This window comes from Tenrec ecaudatus, chromosome 18 (assembly GCF_050624435.1).
Source record: "Tenrec ecaudatus isolate mTenEca1 chromosome 18, mTenEca1.hap1, whole genome shotgun sequence".
NCBI lineage: Eukaryota > Metazoa > Chordata > Mammalia > Afrosoricida > Tenrecidae > Tenrec > Tenrec ecaudatus.
In genome coordinates this window covers 59,539,264-59,552,381 of record NC_134547.1, presented here as the reverse complement: position 1 = coordinate 59,552,381, position 13,118 = coordinate 59,539,264, and the positions used below count along the sequence as shown (strand labels likewise).

Genomic DNA, 13,118 nt, shown 5'->3' with positions numbered 1-13,118 from the left:
AAGGCAGTGTGCTTGATTTTGGAAATGGAGACGTGAATGGTGAGTTCAGGGCTCTGGGGTGTCCTGTTGACACCCGATGTGGGAACAAAATCACTACAAGGTCAAATCCAGTTGTGGCCCCGTAGGAGAATAACTGCAGAGACTGGAGGAGATAGGCATAGTTTTATCTGAACATGAAGAAAGGTGTTCCACAAAGAGTTTAACTTATTAGCAGAGTCCAATGAGGCGAATGAAAGCGTATCTGATGAACAGGTGGGGGAGGAGACAATAAAAGAGTACAACAGGTTACCTTGGGTTGGCATGAAGTTCTCAGAGCATATGAGGGAAGTCTGGGGAGAAAAGTTAAAGAAGGCGGTGGTGGGGAGTGTCCCCCCAGATTTTGAAGGGCCTTGTCCATCATGCTAAGAAGTCTGGACTTCATCTGTTGGACCATAGAACACCAATGAACACTTGTTAACTGGGGACTGGACTTGCGCCGATTTGCTGTTTGGCTGCAGTCCCCTTATCATTTTGAGAAGCTGAATACCTACGGAATCAGAAGACCTGGGGTGAGAGGAAATCCAGTCCTTATGGAGGCAGACATCCTAGGAACCCAGGTGGGTCTGAACATACCTGGGTTAGCTCACTTCTAGTGCTCCCTCAGGCTAGTTCGAATCTGTTCCTTCAGATGGTGGTCAGACAGCATGGGTTTGTACTCAGTTTCCCCTCTGACTAATTGTCTGACCTGGCCATCTGATAGACACTGTCTGGATTCCTAGTTTCTTATCTGTAAACTGAGAAAATCAAGGTATTCATCTCATGGGGATGTTAGGGGCTTCAATAGATAATGGATGACTTTTTCTGGTAGAATGGAGATAAGCTAAGTTATTAGGAAGGGCCACACCTCAGAGAATACGGAGCTCATTTGGAGCAGACTTGCTACAAGCAAACCAACCATGGGTGATGAGCAATGGGCTGAAATACACCCCAGAACAGGCATCTTGGTCACCCCCAGGAGGGTGCACTTAGTCAGAAGCCCTTCTCCCTCTTGTAGGATGAAACAGAGATAAACGGGTTTATAGCCCAGTCGCCCACAGGATCCACAGCTTAATCCCTCTTCCAGGAAGAAGCCATTCCATAAATCAGGCTGTGGGACAGGAGGAAAGTCCCAAAGACTCTTGGCCCCAGCTTGGAAGCCCTGAAGGTGTCTAGCTCTTTCAGACTCCCTCTACTTCCCTGTCTATTGTCAGTTCTGTGCACACTGGGAAGTTGGTGGGTGGCAGAGTGTGTGGAAGGACTGTGTTTGCGGCCAGAGAGAGAGGAAGAGGAGGGGGGGCAAAAAAGACCCTAAGGTGGTTTCCTGTCTGTGCTTGGAGTTGCACAGTCAGGACCTGGAGCTCAGGGCCAATCAATGATGGTTTCCAAGGGTCTCCTATCTGTCTCTGCTCCATGGTCTCTCCCTCGCCCCCCGACCCCGCCACGGGGTGGGTAGTAAGGATACAGTAGGAAGGTAGTCTATTTCACTAGCAGTTTCCAGGATCTGAAGTAGCCCTTTGTGAGCTGTGGTCTGTAAAGAAAATGCCCTCGTTCCGCAAGCCCTTCGATGGCAGAGCCGGGGAGCAGGGTTAGAAATGTGAGACTAGGCTGTTCTGCTGTTTAGGAGTTGTTACTGTTCTTGGCCTGAGTTTCCTCATGTAGAAAGTTGGGATATTACTCATATCCACATGGGAGTGTTAGGAGAAGAACTGAATTAATGGATGTAAAATGCACATATCTAGAGTAAATGCTCATACAAGAATTTTTGGGTGTTTTTTATGTACACTGATTTTTTCAGGAATATAAGTACCATCTAAACAAAGAGGAGAGAACATTTGTTTGGAAATATACCAATAGTAGTTTGTCAACTTGGAAAAGCAGGTTATTCACTGGTACTCAAAGTACTTCTGAGTTGCCAACACAAGACAGCTGAACAAACTCATTTGTACATTTATATATCGAAAGATGTATTAATTTATCACAAAGTTTTATCCTCTGAAAGCCTTTGGGTGGCACAAGTTTTCACTCAGTTACTAAGTACGGAGCCTTGCTGGCAATAGTGGCTGATGCACTGGGCTGTTAAGTGTTAAGGTCCATGGTATGAACCCACTTTGGGAGAAACAGTGACTGTCTGATCCTGTAAGGATTTACAGATGCAGAAACCCACATGGGAAGATTTACTGTCATATAGGTTGCTATGAGTCAGGATCACCTAGATGGCAGTGGGTTTGACTTTCCGAATCCACCGTAAAGGCTGGCAGTTTGAACCCTACCCTTCCTTCACTGGCCCTGCGGGAAGAAAGGCCTAGTGATTTGTTTCTATAAAGATGACAAGCTAGATGGTGCCCGGCTATCAAAAGATACAGCATCTGGGGTCTTAAAGGCTTGAAGGTAAACAAGTGACCATCTAGCTCAGAAGCAACAAAGCCCACATGAAGAAGCACACCAGCCTGTGTGATCACAAGGTTCCGAAGGAATCAGTTATCAGGCATCAAAGAACAAAAAGTCTTATCATTGGGTGACCACCTCCATGATACGATCGCTGAGGACAAATGGGTGTATAAGCAAATGTAGCGAAGGAAGCAGATGGTGTCCGGCTATCAAAAGGTATAGTGTCTGGGGTCTTAACGGCTTGAAAGTAAACAAGCGGCCATCTAGCTCAGAAGCAACAAAGCCCACATGAAAGAAGCACATTAGTCTGTGTGATCATGAGGTGTTGAAGGGATCAGGTATCAGTCACCAAAGGGGGGAAAATCATATCATTGTGAATGAGGGGGAAGTGCAGAGTGGAGACCCAAAGCCCATTTGTCGGCAACTGAGGGGTCTAGGGGAGGAGATGAGTCAGTCAGGGTGTGATGTAGCACCTATAAAGAATACAGCTTTCCTCTAGTTCCTAAATGCTTCCTCCCCAACCCCTAACCCCTACTATCATGGTTCAAATTCTACCTTGCAAGTTTGGCTAGACCAGAGGATGTACACTGGTGCAGATAGGAGCTGGAGGCACAGGGAATCCAGGGAGGATGATACCTTCAGGACCAGGGGTGTGAGTAGTGATACTGGGAGGGTCGAGGAAGGGTGGGTTGGAAAGGGGGAACCAATTACAAGGATCTTCATGTGACCCCCTCCCTGGGGAAAGGACAACAGAAAAGTGGGTGAAGGGAGATGTCGGACAAGGCAAGATATGACAAAATAATAATTTATAAATTATCATGGATCATAAAGGAGGGGAGAGCGGGGAGGGAGGGGGAAAAATGAGGAGCTGATGCCAGGGGCTTAAGTGGAGAGCACATGCTTTAAGAATGATGAGGGCGATGAATGTACAAATGTGCTTGACACAACTGATGTATGTATGGATTGTGATAAGAGTTGTATGAGCCCCTAATAAAACAATTTTAAAAAATGATAAAAACGAAACAGAACATAAATGAAAAAGACGACAAGCTAGAAAGCTCTAGAGTAGTTCTACTTCCGAACACTTGGGGGGTACCAGGAGTCGACATCAACTAGATGGCAACAGGTACTACTCGTTTATTTCTTCTCTGTCTTATAATGGGTATTAAATTAATTTTTAAATATGCATGTAGTATGCACTTCATTTCAGGAGAGTTAAAAGGGTACTATGAAGTGTTTGTCAATACAAATGTTATAACTTATACTAAAAGTGCACTGGGTCTCACAGCTTCTACAGAAGAGTTCCTCACAAGAGACTTTCCCCAACCTGGGGCTTGACTTGAGCTCCAATTCATCTTTGTCACGATGTTACCTCACATACCCTGGGTCAGAGGACCACCATTGTTCTATGTCAGCAGTTCTCAACCTGTGATTGCGACCCCTTGGGGGGGGGGTCAAATGACCATTTCACAGGGGTCACCCAATTCGTAACAGTAGCAAAACAACAGTTATGAAGTAGCAACGAAAATAATGTTATGGTTGGGGGGTGACCACAACATGAGGAACTGCTTGAAAGGATCGCGGCATGAGGAAGGTTGGGGACCACTGTTGTAGGTGAAAGAGTGAATGAAAGCAAACACTGAGGAGAGACTGATGACATACCTCTATTAGCACTGGCCAACGTAAGCTTTGGGTAGCAGCTGGAAACGAGTGTTACTTCTTGCTGGCATTAGCTGTGGAAATACCCGTCTTCTTAGGAGCTTTACTTTCAGCATTCATAGATTATGATGGATGGGTTATTTCCCAAAGTATGTTCCAGGGAACAGTATTATTTGGCATATTTACAGTGAAAAATGAGTTCCTTGGTAACTGGGTTTAGAAAATCGTTAGCTTTTTTTTTTGCTGTAGGACTTCTCAGATCACATAGGTGTGATAAAACTAAACCAAAGTCTCGCCTTCCAGTCAATGCTGTTTTATAGCGACCCCCTAGGACAGGGTTGAACTGTCCCTGTGAGTTTCTTGGAAGGTAACTCTATGGGAGTAGAAAGTCCCATCTTTCTCCCCCAGTGCACCTGGTGGTTTAGAACTGCTGACCTCAAGGTTAGCAGCCCAACACGTAACCACTATGTCACCATGGCTCCTAAATAGGTGTGATAGTTAAGGTTTTGTATCAACTTGCCTGAATAAGGATTCTCCTTGGCTTGTCTGTTAAGATGCCATAACCTCCCATAAGCACTACTTTTGTGTCAGGTTGTCATCCTATAGTGGCTTGTGTGGTGCTTTGATGCTGGAAGCTATGTCACTGGTATTGCAAATAGCAGCAGGGTCAGCCAAAGTAAACAGGTTTCAACAGCACTTCTAACCTAAGAACAGACTACTAAGAAAGAAGAGGCAGTCCACTTCTGAGGAGTGAGCCACTGAAAACCCTATGAATAGCATCAAAACAATGCCAGACACCGAACTTCTTCTGGACAGCAGCAGAACACTATCAGGGAGAGGGTCAGAAGAGAAGTCCCCCGCAGACAAAGTCAACTACGATAATGAAATGTGTGAACACCCAGAGTTAGACAACCAACAAGGAAGAACATGCTCAGCATATCTTAAACTAAAAGAAGTCAATAAAAAAGTTAAGCCTCACGTTGCAATATTGAAAGACTCTGTGGGAAAAATAATGGATGATGCAGGAAGCATCAAAAGAAGATGGAAGGAATCCACAGACTCATTTTACCATAGTAACTAGTCAGCATTCAACCACTGCAAGAGGTAGCAATATGAACTAATGGTACAGAAAGAAGAAGTCCAAGCTACACTGAAAGCACAAGGCTCCCAAAACTGATGGAATACAATCGAAATGCTTCACGAGGCTAATGAAGCGCTGGGAACACTTACCTACCACAGGAAATCTGGAAGACAGCTACTTGGCTAACTGACGGGAAGAAACCCATATTTGTACTCATTCCAAAGGAAGGTGAACCAACAGAATGGTCTAACGATAGAACAGTATCACTGACAGCACTTTCAAGTAAAATTTTGCTGGAGATCCTCCAACAACGGTCACAGCAGTACATTGACAGGGAGCAGAGGATCAGCCCGGATTCAGAAGACGATGTAAACAAGAGATATCATTGCTGACGTTAGATGGAGCTTGGCTGAAAGCAAAGAATACCAGAAAGGTGTTTCGTTGTGTTTTATTGATGATGCAAAGACATTTGATTGTGTGAATCATAACAAACTAAGGATAACCTTGAGAAGAGTAGGAATTCCAGAACACTTCATTATGCCCATGAGAAACTTGTACATGGATCAAGAGACAGTTGTGCAAACAGAACAAAGGAATACTGCAGGGTTTAAAATCAATAAAGGTGTGTGTCAGGTTGTATCCTCTCACCATACTTATTCAATCTGTGTGCTGAGCAAGTAAGCACAGAAGCTGACTCATATGAAGAATGCTGTGTCAGGATTGGAAGAAGGCTTAGAACAACCTTTTGATAAGCAGACGACACAGCCTTCCATTGATGGAAATTTAGGTTGTTTCTAACTTCTTGCGATTATGAACTGCGCCGCTATGAACTTTGGAGCACAGATGTCTGACGGTGATTTGTTTCTTGTCAATCCCCAAAAGAGGGATTCCTGGGTTGTATGGTAGCTCAATTTCCATCTGTTTTAGATATCACCAAATAGATTTCCATAGTGGCTGTACATACCTACTGGTCCACCAGCAGTGGATGAGAGTTCCTGTCTCACCACAGCCCCTCCAACTCTTGTTATTTTCTGATTTTTGAATTGGGCTATCTTTGAGGGTGTTAGGTGGTATCTCATAGATGTTTTATATCCTTTGGTCTTTTGACTGCCAAGACCTGAGTGCAACATACCAGCATGAAACAGGGAACCAATAGAGAAGTCTGTGGGGCAGCCCCAATCCCAACTACATGGACACCCCCCTTCCCCTCCCCAGAAGAATGCACGACAGCAGACAGCACTGAAGCTACAGCTCGGGGAGAGGGGCACGACTGAGCAGAGCACACAGGTGCAAACGAAGAAGGAAAGAGAGAGTGGAACACAGCCTGGCCCACCAAGCCCTGAGGAAGATATTCAGGCTTGGAGCAGCCAATGCACAGAGAGGACCATAGGGCCAGTCCCACCATGAGACACAATGTCCCTCACTGACTCATAGCACTCCGGGGACAACACTGGAGACACAGTGCGGGAATTGTGCTCCATCTGAACCCACCACTAAAGGTGTACAACAAAACAGCAAGGGGAGTAAAGAAATGAAGTCCCCGAGGAATCCCCGAAATAGACTTCGGTGGCAGGGTGTGGCACCCCATAAGACTCAACCAGAAAACACTCCTAAAGGTCAACAAACAGACCTTGAACTATTAAAAAACAAACAAACCAAAAGATATACTTCATTGGGTAAATCTGCTGTAAAAGGCCTTTTGATAGTGTTGAAAAGGACGTTCTGTTACTTCGAGGACTAAGCAATGGTATTCCAATATGCCTGCGAAAGGTGGACACTGAAGGCTGAAGAAGACTCTATGCTGATGACGAATAGTGAATACCGTGGACTGCCAGAAGCACAAGCAAACCTGTCTTGCAAGAAGTACAGCCAGAATGTGCCTCAGAGGCAAGGATGGCAAGACTTCGTCTCATGTACTTTGGATATGTTGGCTGAAGAGACCACTCTCTGGAGGCTCTCGTGCTTGGTAAGGTAGAGGGCAGTGAACAAGAGGACACCCTCAACAAGATGACTGACACAGTGGCTGCAACAATGGTCTTACACATAAGAAAAATCACCAGGATGCCGCAGGACAGGGCAGCGTTCCATTCTATTACACTAAGAGTTGCTGTAAGTTGGAGCTGACTCAAGGACACCTAACATAACAGCAACCTCCCACGATGAGCTCTAATATAATGTCATCAACTCCATGAGATTTGCTGTGAGCAGTCAATCAACTGAAAGGAAGGTTCCTCAGAGGTGTGGCCTGCTTTAAACATATGTGGAAAAGTCTTGACTGTCAATTGCTGGGCCTGGAACTGCATCTGGCTCATCATCTGACTTCCGGCTCTTTGGACTTGAGCCTGTGTCTACCCTCTGATGGTTGAACCTGGGAGTCATCAACAGCCTGCCATCTCACCTGCTGACCTAGAATTCATTTGCCTCTTCAGCCAAAAGCCTGCTTGCTGTCTGATCTGCCGATCCTGTGTTCATTAGCCGCTACAACTATGTGCGCCAGGAGAGGCCTCCAGCATGACATCTGACTCATGGACTCAGAACCTGTCAGCCTCAACAACCTAATGTAAACCTCTGGTTTGTATTAAGAAATGGTTCGCACAGTGTTCACACAGTTTATATATGTGGACCCTGGTGGCATAGTGGGTTACAAGTTGGGCTACAAAGTGCAAGGTCAGCAATTTGAACTCACCAGCTGTTCTCAGGCAGAAAGATGAGGTTTTCTGCTTCTGTAGAGATTTATAGGTCCAGGGAAAAATTCAATAAATAGATAGATAGATAAAAAGATTTATAGGTTCAGAAATCTCCAAGGGCAGTTCTAATCTATCCTACAGGATTGTAAAATGTCGTAATGGCCTTAATGGGAGTGGGCTTTGGGGTATTGCTATATATACATAAATAGGCTCCACTGACATTGCTTTTATAGAGAATCCAGCCTAAGGCAATAGGTGAACAGGCACTGAATTGCCAAAAGGGGAATGTAAAGCTGTATGCAACGTTTTTTTTTTTAATTTACGTGACCATGAAGACCTTCCTTAAAAGGAGAACTCATGAGGTCGGTAAGCTAAGGGAAACTGGTGAAATATAAGCTAGATCATCTCTAAGGCCCTTTCCCCACAGGCGGTTTATCACACTGAAATGACTTCCGTGGCGCTCTGATGCTAGAAGCTACGACACTGGCATTTCAAGTACCACAGCCCATCCATGATGGCCAGGTTTCAGCAGCACCTCCAGACTCAGAGAGACTAAGAAAAAAGACTGGCTAGCTACTTCTGAAAACCCGTCACTGGAAACTGTCTGAGTCACAACACAAGAACCAACACTAACAAAGGTTCATTTCCAGCTCAAACAGCCTAAACTTCTGTGAAGTGAAATACATGAATGGCATAATTTGCTTCTCAGAAACTTATTTTTTAAAATAAATCATTTCATTGAGGGCTTTTACAGCTCTCATAACAATAAATACATCAATTGTATCAAGCACATTTGTTCATACGTTGCCATCATCATTTCCAAAACATTTTCTTTCTCCTTGAGCCCTTGGTATCAGCTCCTCATTTTTCCCTCCCTCCCCCACCATGAACCCTTGATAATTCATAAATTATTTTTACTTTTATTTTACACCACCCGCTGTCTCCCTTCACCCACATTTCTGTTGTTCGTGCCTCTGGGGGGAAGGTGTACATTGATCATTGTGATCAGTTCTCCCTTTCTCCCCACACCTTCCCCCTACCCTCATGATATCGCTACTCTCAATATTGGTCCTGAAGGATTTATCTGTTCTGGATTCTGTGTTGAGAGTTTTTATCTGTACCAGTGACCATGCTCCCATCTAGCCAGATTTGAAAGATAGAACTGGGGTCATGATCGTGGGGGTGGGAGGTAGCATTCAAGAACTAGAGGAATGTTGGGTGTTTCATCGGTGCTATACTGCACCCCGGCTGGGTCGTCTATTCCCTGTAACCCTTCTGTGAGGGGATGTCTAAGTGTCTACAGAGGGGCCTTGGGTTTTCACTCCTACCACCCCTCGTTTGCATCAAAATGGTTGTTAGTTTTGGGTCTTTTGATGCCTAAGACCTGATCCCATCGACACAATAAAATGTATTATTTTCAAGGCCCAAGTGTCGACCAATGGAGATCCCCTCATAGAGGGGTTTAGGGGAGGGGATGGGTTAATTAGGGTGTGAGGTAGTGTCGATGAAGAACACAGCTTTCCCCCGGATCCTGGATGCTTCCTCCCCCCAACTACCATGATCCGAATTCTACCTTACAGGGCTGGATAGGACAGAGGCTGTACACTGGTGCATATGAGGGTTGGAGGTACAGGGAATCCAGGGTGGATGATACCTTCAGGACCAAGGGTGTGAGGGACGATGCTGGGAGAGTGGAGGGTGAGTGGGTTGGAAAGGGGGAACTGATTACAAGGATCCACATGTGACCTCTTCCCTGGGAGAGGGACAGCAGAGAAGGGGGGAAGGGAGACTCCGGAAAGGGCAAGATATGACAAAACAACGATGTATAAATTACCAAGGGCATATGAGGGAGGGGGGAAGGGGGAGGGAGGAGGGGAAAAAAAAAGAGGACCTGATGCAAGGGGCTTAAGTGGAGAGCAAATGCCTTGAGAATGATTGGGGCAGGGAATGTATGGATGTGCTTTATACAATTGATGTATGTATATGTATGGATTGTGGTAAGAGTTGTATGAGTCCCTAATAAAATGTAAAAGAAGAAAAGAGAAAAAAATGAATAGGGCAAAGACTGTACAGATGTGCTTTATACAATTGATGTATGTATATATATGAACTGTGAAAAGAATTGTATGAGCCCCAATAAATTGTTAAAATTAAAAAAAAATGTATTATTTTTTAGATTCTAAGTCTGATACAGACGCAAAAGGGGGCCTAGCTTAGCTGCTAAGGGAAAGGTGGGTGGTTTGGAGAAGCCAGCTCAGGAAAGAAGACAGCTCTGGATGACATCCTCTGGGTCGGTCTCCTCTGTCTTATGGGTTGCTACAAGCGGGAATTGATTTTAAAAAAGCGGGGGGGGGGGGGGCGGGCTTACAGGTGAAGTAGAAAAGGAAAAAAATGTGTTAAGAAATATAGACAGAAAAAAATGTGGACCTATATAAATTATTATGCAGAAAACAGGAATGGGCGCACTTTAAGTGTTAGGATTTCCACACTGTTGCTGAAATTATCATTAGAAAAGGTCGATCATTTTGAGCTCAGCCATCACAGGCAGGTGCTGGGTCCTAGTATTTCCAGCTTTCCTTCTCAAATCTATCACTACACGCCTATGGATCGGGTCAAGGGACTGGTGAGGTTACCCCTGGTGCCACTGCCCTGTCCCAGACCTTCCTCCCCAAGCTCACCTCCCACCTGTAGCTCGGGGAGGCTACAAATGCTTTGACATAATAAACCAGGACTCCTGGACCCCCTACTCAGCCATCCAAATTGGTTGATCTAGGGATGGACACAGGAGTTTAGCTGCAGAATCAAGTCTTTTCCCTGGTGTGTGTGTGTCAGGCAGGGGATCTAAGCACTGGATGTAAGGCATACCCTGAGCTACTGCATCAGTGGCTGAAGCTGGGAGGAGAAAGGAGCAGAGACAAGAGATAGGTTTCTAAGAGTCACTGAGCCCTAGTTCCAGCCTGGCTTGCCCCACAACATGGGGGGAGTGTGGGGGTGGTGGCGGCAAGTTGTCCTTCATTACAGTGAATCTCAACTGAAAATAGCTAGTGTTACTATTCTCTTGGGGAACTCCCTATATCCACTGCTTGCTAGTAGTAAGTAAAGTGAGAAAACAATAGTGTGAAAGACCAAAAACCAAGCCCAGACAAACACTAAATTCTTTTTGGTTCAATAACTACAAAGTATCCCAGGTTCTTAGACGTTTCCCCAGTTCAGTCACTATCTATTATAAGGAAGACTGAGGTGGCACAGGCAGTCATGAAATCCTGGTCAAGTTCAAAGAAAGGCCTGAATTCCATGTATGTTAAGTCTGGTTTCCAAGTCGGAGACGACCAATGGCAGGCACTCAGTTACAGCCATGAAGTCAGTTGCTTTGTCATTCAGATTGGATAGAAAATCTTTGGTAGCTTAAAAAACATTCTTCAGAGAGCCCACTGAGTCTATGGACCAGACAGCGGTGGCAGTGGTGGCAGCGGTGACAGGCACACAAACAATGAGCAGTCGTGATCACCCTCACAAGGAGAGCCCTTCACAGTCTGCAGTTCCGATCTACTATGCCACCCGAATTCTTGCCACCCCGCTGTCAGGTAGGTGACGGGTGTGAAAAGGAACTTAATAGAGGTTAAGATATCAGCACCAAGACCAGACTGTGAAGTCTTTTGACTCCACTTGTCCAAAAATATTCTATGTTCCCTCATTACGTTTTCTATTTAAAATTTTTTTTAATGATTTCTTCCTATTTAAGTGTTGGAATCGATCTCTTTCAAGGTAAGCATGTCAGAAACACTGCTTCCCTTGGTTTCCTGAGGCTAGAGGATGTGTTGAGTCCTCGGAAAGGTGATACGAGAGAGACACCCAGGGAGAGAGAGCATCCCCACCCCCACAGAACTTGCTCTTCGAAAGATGCACAGCGAGGAACAGATGGGGAGGAGCGAGTGCAGAAGGATGAGCTCCCTGGAATCTTAAGAGGATTTAGTTTTCGTTCCGAGACCGAAACATAGCAATGGCAATTAGGATGTCTAAGGGTGAGTCAAGAAGACAATTTGTAAACTTGCAATTATTGAAAAATTCCACTATTTCCCATCTCTCTTGACATTAAACACTGTCCAACAAACACTGAATGCTTATTAAATGCCTGTTATCACCAATATGAACACTGTAAAAAAAAGCCTTCGGGCCTTCACATGAGATTTGCCTTCCGCCTGGCCACCATGCGGGACACGCAGTGCAGTAACATCTGCTGTGGTGGGTGGGGCGGCTCTGGGAGGCCGGGGAAGCATTGTGGGAAACTCACAGAGAGACTGCAGAGTGTGAAGGGTAGAAAGAAGATCCACGCTCTCGGGTGAATTTGGGGCTGGGAAGTCCACCCAAGCACTTTCTCAAAGCTGACTGGGGCATGCTGATGACCTGAATCCCTGTCCTCACAGAACGCTCTTTCCATGGGCTCTGCACACAGGCCCTTCTGTCCGCTGAAAGGAGCAGTGTCTGCAGAACTAGCTCTGGGAAGGAAACGGGGTGATTCACACCCACACACCCACCCAATAATGTTAAACTAACTTTCAGAATAAGACAAAACCAACAAAAGGCAGTAAATTTTCCATTCGGGCTCTCCGTTTCCATAACAGTTTGACAGATGGGCTGTGTTCAAGATGAAAAGCAAGTTCCTCCTCAGCACCTAGTGTTCACTTGGTCTAGAGAGCAAGACAAGGTGAACCTAGGACACACACAAGGTCTTCTGGAGAGACTGAGTGCACCTCCCATGAGCAAAGCAGGATGGGGCATAGACAGGCAATTTCTTTCTTTTCCTTTCAGCTAGGGTTCACCTCTCTCTCACGGATGTCTCTCAGTCTGTCACTCGGTCCAAATCCTCCACATAGTGGAGGAGGCTGTTCTTCATTTGGGAGGCCGATAGAAAGCACGGGTCTAAACATATACGAGGATATTCCCTCCCTGGGCATTGCTAGTAAATTCATTTTCATCAAAGGGCAATGGTAGAATGGAAGGCCCTGGCTGGTCCACCCTGCTGCTCACCTAAAGGCTGGGGGTTCAAGTCCCTCAGAAATACCTCAGGGAAAAAGCCCAGCAATCGACCGTGGAACACCCCAGTTCCGCTCCAACAGACTGGGGGGTCACCGTGAGTCAGAACTGACTCGAAGACTTAGAATTCTACTAGGCTTCTGGTTATCCTTGGGAATGAATTAACACAGCTATAGTCACGAGGCTCCCACACAGCTTGACTAAGGAACGCAGTACTTCCTGCACTGTGGCTTATTGTGCTCAGTGCACAA

General features: G+C 45.6%; 1 protein-coding gene across 2 annotated transcripts in view; it reads right to left on the bottom strand.

Moving 5' to 3' along the window:
* The window catches only part of TANGO6 (transport and golgi organization 6 homolog), a 196,287-nt gene that overhangs the window by 16,332 nt on the left and 166,837 nt on the right, over positions 1 to 13,118 (bottom strand). The window lies entirely within an intron of this gene.